Raw genomic sequence first — 11845 nt, 5'->3', positions numbered from 1 at the left:
GCATCTCCCCTCCCCCCCCGGGCCCCCTGCTCGGCCAGAGCTAGCGGAGAAGCGCCGGCTTTGTCCTGCCCGGTGCCGCCCCGCGCGCACCCAATCTGCCTTGCACACAGCCTGCCCCCTCCCTCCTCCCCGCTGCATGTGCGGGGCTTCTCCGCTCGGGAGTCCCGCGTCCTTCACACTGGATTGGCTCCTCTCGCCGAGCAGAGGTAACGGCCCCCTCCTCTCCCCTCCCCTCCTCCCTCCCCCGGGCGGCCCGGCGGCCGGCGTGGGAAATGGGGCCGACGTGCGCTGCATCCTGGATGAGCAGCGCTGCCTCTGGGCCACGTGCCTCGGCCCCGGAGGAGCCGGCTTTACGCTGCTTGTCCTACACGTGCCCCCCCGCGATCCCTGCTGCCATGGGGGGGGGGACTCCCCCCACCCCCGCCCTGTACTACCCCCCTCGGGAGGACGGGCTCCACCACCCCCTCCCGGCAGCTCCGGTCACAGATCACAGCAGCGTCAGCGTCAGCAGGACCAAGTCCAGCTGTTCCAGGAGCTGGCGATCTGCCCCGTTGGTGAAGCCTGTTGAGCTTTAAGGATCCCCCGCCCCACACACACACACCCCGGTATAGCAGCCCGCACATGCAGGCACCCGCAACTCCCAGGCCGGGAAGGAGACGCTTGCTCGTGTCCTGCAAGAGAACAGCTGATCGCTGCCTGCCGAGCCGGCATGTGGCGTGGGGGGCTCGTCTGCCTCTGACATCCCTTTCCTGTGTTACAGGCAGGGAATCCTTTTCAAGCCATCACCCGGCTTCCCCCCCTCTCCTCTGCATCCTTAGGATTCCCTCCTCGGTGACTGGCATCTTTTGTCATCGGATCTTTTCGTTTGGAACAGGCAAAGGCACCGTTTAAATATGCAAATGTAATTAATTGTTAGCTTATTTAGATGTCTCGGCGGAGTCCTCCTTCCTCCTCCGCTGAACCACCGGCTCTTTCCCCCAGAGAAGCTGCTCCCCCCCTGCAGTGCAGGAATGCCGGGGTCTCAAACTGCAACACAGCCGGGAGGACCGGGGGGAGTGGGAGTGGGATGGGGGGAAACAGAGTGATCAAGGGGCGGAGGCAGGCGAGGAGGAGGTCGCAAAGGCAGGATCTCAGGTGGGCTTTCACTTCAAGGAGGTGGCATATTCATAATCGTATAAGGAAAAGGTTAAATACAGTAAACATGATAGCCAATTCTAGGGGAAAAATAGAGGCGGTTAAAGCAGTTTTGACGGAAAGGCGAAACTAACTCAAGAACTCCACCAAGGGACAAACAGCTGCAATGACACCGTAACAGCACCGGGGGTGACCTTTCATCTTTCTTTTCTCCCTGATTTTGTGTAACCGGGTCCTGATGTCCCCACCTCGCAGCCCCACCGCTACTCTTCCCCCTCCAAAAGCTTGCTCCCTGTGCTGGAAGGGAAATGACAGCAGCTGATGGCAAGAGGAGATGCTGTCCACTGCCTTTCGGCCTGCGAATCCCATTTGCTTTACAGCACCATGTAACAGACTGCAGAGATTAAATTATTCATTGCAATAACAGCCTTTCTGATGGACATTAAAACTTAAGAGTTTAAATAAGGAAACCACAGATTTCCTTTTAAACAGGTAATAACTGTTTGCATCCATGGTTAGTTAATTGAGCAGCAGCCAAACCTAAAACTAGCTACCCTGTTTAAAGAAGGAAACTTTTCACCCTGGTGCTTTTTATATGTATAGGAAAGACCTGCTTTTTATTTAATACTGCTAGACAGAACAACAGGAGCCAGCTATTCAGCTATAGGAAATGCGGGGTGTAGTTAAGCTACACATGTTTATTTAAAACTTTACATCCCTGGAACAAAATTTGAACTTGTCTAATTGAAAGAAGTAATAAAAATGTTTTTTTATTCAGATATTATTTTACTGCTCTTTCTGAAATCCAGAATTTCTGGTGAAAGCCATGCAATGTAGAATGCCATTTAAAGGAGAAAGGCGGGGGGGGGGGTACATAGTCTATTTGTGTTTACCAATTTTTGACAGATTACATTATCTTCTGTACAAATCACCATGCTTTAGTTTAAGATCTTTTTGTTTCCTAAATGAAGACATTTTCTATGTAGCAGTATTATTTTTAAAGGCACTCTGCAGAGAGACAGTCACACCTTCCTATTGGGTAACAAAGCAATTTAATGTAACTGGACCACAAGGATTATAGGTGGATTTTCTTTCCAGTTGCAAGGACATTAGTAAAAGTTCTTTTTAAAGTATATGAATGTACACAGTGGGCTAGATTTAGCCCTTCCATACAACCAATTAACTTCATTGAAGTTTCGGAGATGTAAGTCAGGACTAAATGTGGCTTTTAATTTTTAATTAAATTATCTTTCCATTCAAAGTCCAAAATAAGCTTGAGGGAAAGGGCATACAGACTGAAATTAGACTGAAATAACAGTAACAAATTCAATTGAAATAAAGCACTTATATCCGTATCCACAACATTACTTAGGTATTGTGGTGCTTAACCTCACCATGCCCAGTTTTAGGTGCCTAATTTTGGGAGTGGGTTTCCAAAACTGCTCCCTGTACAGTGAATGGGATGAGGGAGGCAAGGAGGGGGTGAGAGAATTATAAGCATGTCCCACCTACAGCCCAGCAACTTGAACCCTGGTTTCTGACAGGTTTGAGAGCAGGCACTGGAGACCAGTCTGTAACAAGTCAATGTTGGCTCTGGAGTGTGTCAGAGGACTCCAGCTCAAGATCCACCTGTTTAGACAAGTCCCCAGATAGCAAAGAATGAGTCTCACAAAAGCAAGCACCCATAAGCGACTTCCAAAGAGGCTGTTTGAAACCATTGTCCTGGACTCATCCATGTGAGTTTGGTATTCAAAATCTATATCCTCCTTCTAGACTTAGGTTCCTAAGGCATCCCTTTAGGTTAAGAGAAGTGTCTAACTTTATTCTGTTAAAATATAGCTGGAGAAGATAGGGATGGTACTACTTACCCTTTATACAGCAGCCCAATAGTTTCTCTTGCTTGCTCAGGAAATGCCTTAGTCATCAACTCTGGGGTGTAGCACTTTTCACTTGAATGTCAGACTGTGTCACTGTTCAGCAAAGAATCAATAATACTAGAAAGTAAGCAAGGCAAAGACTATGGACAAATATATATATTAACCATTTTAATAAGAGGAGAGTGAACTGAGGCTGGGAGAATGTATTAGCTGTTCCAGTGTAACTGTTACATCTGCCTACTCCTCTAGGGATGTAAATTAGCTAAATCACTGTAATCTTAGCCTTGAAAGAGGAAGGATTACAGTTTCAATAGTTCCGCTACACTATCAGCATGTCAAAATCATTTGATATGAATACCATTGTTACATTTCTCGATACCCAGAGCATGATTTAAGGGCAAGATGGACAAGCATAACCCAATGATGAGAACAGATCTCTGAGGAGGCGATTCCTGTGTTCTGGTCTTCACTCTGGAGACTGCTTCTGCATTTTGCATCAAGGCGTCATTAGATAAAATAAATAATCAGGTTTGGTAAAAAAATTAAACCCAAACCTTAAGGCTACCCCCCCTTGGAGGAGTGTATGCATCATGCATCCCCTTTTCCACAACTGGTGTTTGCCTCTGACCTCTTGAATCTTACATTCTTTGCTTCACAGTTAACAAAGCCCGTCACCCAGAGGGTGCATCTACATATGCGCTGGACTGCACAGCTGTTACTGGCATTACTGCACAGTCTCAATGTTGCACAGGTTTTTTCCCACACTGCTGTTGAGTAGCAACGAGCTACTGTGCAGTCGTTTTGGCATCACAGTTCATGCCCACCAATGCTACAGTGCATTGATCTACAGTGACAGCTTGTTGCTACGGCAACATAGCATCTCATGTAGACGTGCCCAGTGTGTCCTGTAGTGTAGTGCTCAGGGTACTCCCATGGAAAATGAGGGTTTGAACTCCCTTAGGTTTAGGAGGGCCTAGAAAACTTCTTAGCCCTCTTAATTTCCGGGTAGCTGTTTTAACCGCTATCCTATATATAAAGGTGAATGGCATCATCATCACATTCTCTTGTGCTTATGTCTTAATCGGAAAAGGTGAGCCATGTCCTGCCAAATTTTTGAATGAATGTGTCTGTGTCTCCTGTGATACGTGATGAAGTTAGTGCAGGAAGTTTATGTTATGAGTACTCTGAGAATACTACTGGATTGAGCCTTTCAGGGTCATAAAGTTTAAGGCTGCTTAGTGTGTTAATCCTAAAAGGCCATATGCATGAAGTAAGAGATGCTGAGTGCCTCAGTCCAGCCTAGATGGCAGTGCCTGTTTGCATATCAATGGAAGAGTTTTAGGCACTAAGTATCATTATTAGTGAAAAATGTGATGTCCACAGCTTATTCAGGTGACTATGCAGTTTTATGTATTGTGGTCAAAATATTTATTCCCATTGAAAGATTTTTATCATTTTGAAACCTGGATCCTTCTACATGTTTTTCCCTTGCAATCGGTGAACCATCGGAAAATCAGGGAAGTTTACTCCAAAGACAGTCATAGTAAACTGGAGTTCAGAGGAAATCTGTTCACAAAAGAAAAACCCTGTACCAGGTAACCTGATGGGCACGTAGAAAAATAACTGTTACTATTATTGCAATAAAGATCTTTTAAACTACTGTTTCCATGCCTGCATAGTTCTATTAGCTATGTCTTTACAAAGTCCAATACACACTAGCTGTAACTAACTGACTCTGTTCCCCATGTAGGACATCCTGGGTTAATTTTTTTTTCAACATTTGCAGCTCTTCATTCCATATTTTAGTTGTCTTTTCAGTGTGCTACAAGTATTTTCTCCATGAGTTAAAGTCTTGTTTTGTGTTAAATGAGGGTAATACATCATAAAATATTTTCTTTAATACTCTTATAACATTCTGTATAACCCTTAGTTCACTATTAATGTAAAGGATAGCAGTAAAAGATTGGGCACATTTGCCTGAATTTGCTATTTCAGCCACCCAAGTAGAAAAGAAAATAACCAAACAAAATGGCAGTTCTGCAGATTTCAACATAGGATCCTTTGGTTTTAAAATTCTAATGATACTGCAGTTAATTGATTTAAATACTGGATTTGTTGGAGCTCCAGTGCCTTGTACATTTTTTTCCTCAGTAAGTATTACTGACCTAATACCTAAATGTGCTATTTTTTAAGTCTGTACCAGTGGTTCTCAAGTTTTTTTAGACTCAAGGCACCCTTCATTAGATTTAAGGTACCCCTGGCAAAATGCCAGCTTTTAGTTTTCACTGTTTTGTTTTGTTTTTACAATGGAAATATAATAGATAAGTTCTTATATTTTGAAGAACTCACAAAGATCACAACATGTTTTTGGCCTTATGGAGTTCCTATTTGAAATCTCTGGGTTTCATAGATTTCATAGACATTAGGGCTGGAAGGGACCATGGAAAATCATCGAGTCCAGCCCCCATGCCCAAAGGGCAGGAAGTCAGCTGGGATCATAAGATCCCAGCAAGATAAGCATCCAATTTGCTCTTGAAGGTGTTCGATGTAGGTGCTTGAACCACCTCTGATAGCAGGCTATTCCAGACCTTGGGGGCTCAGACAATAAAGAAATTCTTCCTTATGTCCAGTCTGTCTTGTAGTAGTTTATGACTGTTTGACCTCATCATCCCTTGGGGGGCTCTGGTGAACAAACATTCCCCCAGATACTGGTGGTCACCCCTGATAAACTTATAGGTGGCCATCAGATCACCCCTAAGACTGCGCTTTTCCAGGCTAAAGAGCCCCATGGCTCTCAGCCTGTCATTTATCTTGTGATTCTTGCCTAAATTAATGCACACCTAACAGCATTAGTATTTCATGACACTCTACAACACTCTTAGAAGGATCTCATGGCACCCTAGAGTGTTACACAGTAGCACAACTGAATGGGGGGTGATTTAGGCAGCAGCTCCAGGAGCTGCCTTTATCAGGGGTGAGGGGTGCAAAAGCAGCTGCTGGGCAGGGGTGATAGGTGCCTCCTGAGTTTGGGGGGGCACAATTTTTTGGGTGGGCCCAGGGATGGGTCAAAAGCCCCATATCCACTCCTATACTTCTATGCTGTGACCCACCCCCAACATACTGCCCGCCTGCATAGCTAAAAAACTGCCCTGTCCTGAGTGGTGCCGAGTTGGGGGCCAATCTGAGGTGGGGTATGTTCCTCCCCTACCAGTCGCCTGTGGCTGCTGCTATAGCAATCAGCATGGGCCATGCATCGCAGCTGCTCCAGGCGCAGAGCTGCCCTGCTACGCCTCTGGTGTCATGGCACCTGAGCTGAGAATCACTGACCTATATATGTATTTATACTTATTATTAAAGAATGCCAAGTGTCTCTCTTTGCTATGATTTATGACAAAAGTGTTCCAGTTCACTCAGAAATTATTATTTCTTTCTTGTGAACTAAGGGAAGTGTAAACCATATCTCCTAGCCTGAGCTCTGTGATCCTGGGGCCTGGGCTGGGAGATCCTTATCTATGATGGAAGGGCCAGCACTGGGAGAGAAGGATCTCTCAGCCTGGGTCCCATGACTACAGGGTTCAGAGTGGGAGACAGGGATCTCCCAGCACCAACCCCATGATTGCAGAGTAGGGGCTGGGAGCTTCGTGATGCCAGGGCAGGGGGACATTGTCCCCACACTCTGGCAGCAGGCATCTCCCAGGACCAGGCAGCAAACTCCCACCCCCTGCTGCCCCAGGTAATAGATTGACTCATGATTAGAGTGAATTACTGAACAGTAAACATCTGCACATGTAGATGCAGATGGTTACTGTGCAGTAATTAGCTCTACTGTACAGTAAAGCATCTCATACCTTAATCTGTGCCTGACGTGATCGTGTCAGGAACTCAACTTTTTTTTCTGAAAAAAGTAAGCTTCTAGCTACTGTAATTGAGAAGAAGAGTTTGAAAATGTGAGCTGAGTATATATACTGTAGTGATATCTGTTTAGGTTTGCATACAGCCAGACACAGTAGTTCTGAGGTGGTGAGCTTCCTCATTCATCCAGGGTGGAGATAAACTACAACTAGGACTTGTGGGCTGGTCCTGCCAATGCTTGCCAAGACAGTGTTTGTGTGTCCAGGGAAGAAAGTGAAACTGGTCCTGTGTTGTGTGTACCTATGCAAACATAAGCTCTGTGTTTGCTGAGTAAGTACCGATGCTTCCCTGCTCTCACCTCTGCCTTTCTAGGAGCAGAAGAGGACCCTCCTGCTTGCTCCTGAAAATAAAGCTTTCTCTTCCTGTCTGGTAAGGGAACACATTACTCCTACAACTCCAAGTGAAGCATAGGATTAAATAGGCAAAGGTTTGGAGTCCTAGGGAATTTAGAACTGTGCCTTACACCGGACAGATTTTAAATACTTTATCTATCTGTGACTGATGTATTTCTCTGCTGCCTCCTTTACTCTTTCACTTTGTTCCATGAACCGGTGCACACATTTTATGTCTGTTTTAACTCATTTGTAAAGTTTTCTGGGATTCAGCCCTCTGATAATTGAATTTATAGCTCGTTTTTTAAGAGTAATAAGTACAGTACAGAGGGTTTCTGAGGACCTACAATATATCCAGAGGAAAAGAGATACTGATAAGCTTCCTCATTTTTCATCTGATAGAAGCCTAACATACCTTTCTGTCTATTCATACTGCAAGATGATTAAAAAGTTGTTCTTCAATAAACTAAACTTCATGCAGGAGTAGGTAGGAAATAACTGCAGTCTAAGAACATTAAAGAACACACAGAATATTTGTGTTTCAAGATCATGGGGAAAAGAGAAATAATGCATAATAAGGCAGGAAGACTACAACCTCAGGATAATATCTACGGCTATAGAGCCAAACACCACTTAAATCATTAAGAACTATATTCTATTTCACTTATTACACATCCAAGGGGTCTTAGGCACCTATGTGTGATTCAGCTGCACCCTGCTCAAGTCCCTGAAAAACCATTGATGAAGCTATGTTTGTAACAAACCAGCATCTTTCCCTTAAGATGCAGCGACAAAAAGGAGGAGGAGAACCCACCCATCTTTTACATTAACTGTTTTTGCAGGGACTTAATCGGGATAGAATAAAGGAATCTAAGAGATGAAACATAATTTATCCCTAAATCTTCTATTGCTTAAAATGGGCTTGGCCTCAAGCTAAAGGTGTGAAACTGATGATTAAGCATTTCATGCAGTTCATAATCAGAAGAAAAAAATGAAATCAATGCTAATAGATCTAATTAGGGGTAAAGATCAATTTTATTATTTTTCCATAGAGATTATATTTATTCATAGAGGTGACCAGGAAGTGACCACCTGTGTCACTGATTCAGGAAACATCATCATTTAAGTCAATTTAGAAATATAAAACTCACTCTTAAAATTAGTTCAGATTTGTTGTCCTACTACTCCTATTGGAAGGCGCTCAGATTCTATCCTGAATTTATTTATGGCCAGCATTTACTCATTTGTGATTGTCCAACATTAGTCTTTTCTCTCCTTTGTCTTTCTCATTCTGACATATTTATAGAGAACAATCAAATCCATGATGGGGATTTTTAAAATTTGTCGTGTGATATATTCATTACCCAGATCATCATCATTGCCCTGCTCTGCACCTGTTCTAGTTTGAATTTAACTTTTTTGAATATATGTACCCAGAAATATACAAAGTATTCCTAATGAGGTCCTATCAGTCTCTTACAGACATTATTGTCTCCTTATTTCTAATGGAAATGCTTTGCTGTTTTTCAGTAATACAGTAGTAATCCCTGTCATAATAGAGTTCCTAAAATTCCTTGACATAGAATCTATAATTTAATGTACCAGTTCTCCCAGACATATTCTTCCTAAGATACATATTATCCAGTCCCCTCAACTTAGTAAATTGAACTGTGATTTTTGCATGCACCTAGATACTGTAATATACATTTTCATTACCTCATTCCCATTATCCATCCTGACTTTGCTGCCCTGTTCAATATCATCATCCTTATTGAGATCAGGGCAAAATATTTATTCAGCTTTGGGCTATATCTTGGTCTCCTTTAATCTCTATCTTCACATATAAATGCCTTTATTTTCCTGATAGTACCATTGTCAACTGAATAAGACTTGACTTAGGTTTGTCACTCTACTGAAGTTTGGGAGGTGACACAATGATAGACATTAGCTGCTGATTCCTCACTGTCTGTCTGTCTATCCATCTGTATCATTTATCTGTAATGTCAATCACTCCTCTTGTCTAAAAGCTATACAGACAGAGAAAGAATAAGAGCAAGAAGGCAGGAAGTGAGTCAAAGACCATTTCAAGACAAAGAGCAGTGAAATGTCCTGGCAAAACTGAGCCATCCACTCCAGAGCATGTGAATGATTATATACATATAACACCTATAAAGTAGCAAATAGCTATTGCATTTGAGGAAGATATGGTTGTTTAGAATACCATAGGTCCTCAGGTGCAAACATGGTCTATCAGCACTCCAAATAATTGGACTTTTGGATCCCAAGTTTGGCACCAAGAAGATAAGCAATATATGATTAGTAACCACTTCTAAAAATGTTTGAAGTGATTTGCTTAGCATAACACAAAAACTCTGTAGTAGAGGCAGGGATAATATCCAGCATTTATCAGTAGCAGTCAAGTGCCTGGATCATAAGAAAATCTTCTTTCTTCTTGCAGTTCCCTTGTTCCTCCCTCATTCACTATATACCTTTTAACTTCTGTAACAATCAGAAATTCTGCAGGGTTCAGTGCCAAACCCTAATTCATATCTAGAACAGATCAATCTTATGCAATGAATGAGAGAGGGATCCTGTGGAAACAAATGGCATGTGATGCAATTAATTAAGGGACATCTCATAAAACATAGCACACGTGTACTAAATTAATGTTATACAAATAACCATTATTCTATCATTTTCTAAGTTACGTGCTTGATTTTGCAACATCAATAATACTTTTTCTTTACTTCATATAAGTGAATGTGCAAATCTACTTATATAATTTGTATTCCATGGTGCCTGACAAACAGATGAAGGAAAGGATCCTCACCCCAAAGGGTGTGAAATCTAAACTCATTTCAGTTAAGAGGAAAGTATCTTCAATAAGCTTTCACAGGAGATGAAAAGGTGGGAGAGGTTCCCAAATGTTCTGTGCTTCTAATACGTGTTTTACCACAAATGTGAAAATTGTTTCTTAAAAAGCGTGACCAAGGCTTACAGACTACAGGGAAGAAGCGTGATTTTGAGGAGGGACTTCAAAGATGACAAACTGGCAATATGGCAAATCAGAGCTTGAAGTGATTTCCAAGCATAGTGAACTCCATGGAAGGAGTCCAGGGTCAAGAGGGGGGAAAGAACACTGAAAAAGAAGGATGGAGTACCTTAGATATAGTTTACTTCTGCCCAGAAATTTCAGGCTTCTTCCAAATGTAGCCACACTTTCTTGTTATGACTCCAGCTGTACTATTCTTTGTGGCTGTATCCAACAATCCTTTGCCAATTCCAGGGTCCCAAAAGAACAACACTGTAGTGCTGATAATCTGAGGGTCATAGATAACAACAGAAACTAAAAATGGAAAGATGGGGGATGGAATATTGACAGAATTCAGGATAGAGCTATTAAGGGACTTAAGGAGGTCATTTAGTCCAGCCCCCTGCTCAAAGCAGGACCGTCCCCAATTATTTCATCCCAGCCAAGGTTTGGTCTAGATGGATGTTAAAACCCTTCAAGAATTGAAATTCCATAACCTCACTGTGTAAACTTTTCCAGTGCTTTACTATCCTTCTTATGAGAAAGTTTTTTTTCCTAACATCCAACCTAAACTCCCTTTGTCGCAACTTGAGACCATTGCTCCTTGTTTGGTCATCTGTCACCACTGGGAAGAGTCTGGCTCCATCATCTTTGGAACCACTCTTCAGGTAGCTGAAGGCTGTTATTACATCCCCTCTCAGTCTTCTTTTCTCCATATCTAAATAAGTTCCCTTAGCTTCTTCTCATAAGTCAGGTTCCCTAGTCCTCTAGGTATTTTCATTGCCCTTTGTTGGACTCTCTTCAATTTGTCTACGTCCTTTCAGTAGTGGGGGCCCCAAAACTAGACATAGTTCTCCAAATGTGGCCTTACCAGTGATAAATAGAGGGGAATAATCACTTCCTTCAGTCTGCTGACAGTGTTTCCACCAATGCAGCCCAGTATGCTGCTAGACTTCTTTGCAACAAGGACACACAGTTGGCTCATATTCAGTTTATTGTCCTCAATAATCCCTAGGTCCTTTTCTGCAGAGGTGGTGCTTAGCCAATTAGTGCCCAGCCTATACTGGTGCATGGGATTGGTCCATCCTAAGAGCAGGGCTTTATGCTTGTCCTTGTTGAACCTCATGATATTTTCTTCAACAATGTGGAAGATGGGATGGAGTATACCCTCAGGAAGTTTGCGGATGACACAGAGCTGTGGGGAGTAGTCGGGCTAGGATTCAGAGAGGCCTCAACTAATCAGAGGATTGGACAAAAAGGCAATGTTATAAGACTCAGTAAGGAAAAGTGAGAAGTCCTGCACTTAGGATGGTACAATCCCATACATTGATACAGGCTGGGGACTGACTGGCTAAGTACCAGCTACAAGAATTCCTAGTAATATCATTGTTCAAGTTCTCTTTCAGATCTGCCTAGGAAAACACTGACCTTTGGCTAAGGGTAGGGAGTAATGAGCCACAAAACATTGCTCTCAAAAAGAACTTTCTTCTTTCTAAAGAAAAAATAAAAGCTTTAAATACTTATCTCTTGATCCACTTTTAAGATGGCTTATTTCCATT

The sequence above is a fragment of the Crocodylus porosus genome, unplaced genomic scaffold, assembly GCF_001723895.1.
Source record: "Crocodylus porosus isolate Cpor-Errol unplaced genomic scaffold, CroPor_comp1, whole genome shotgun sequence".
In the NCBI taxonomy this organism is placed as follows: Eukaryota; Metazoa; Chordata; order Crocodylia; family Crocodylidae; genus Crocodylus; species Crocodylus porosus.
This window is presented reverse-complemented; position numbering follows the sequence as displayed.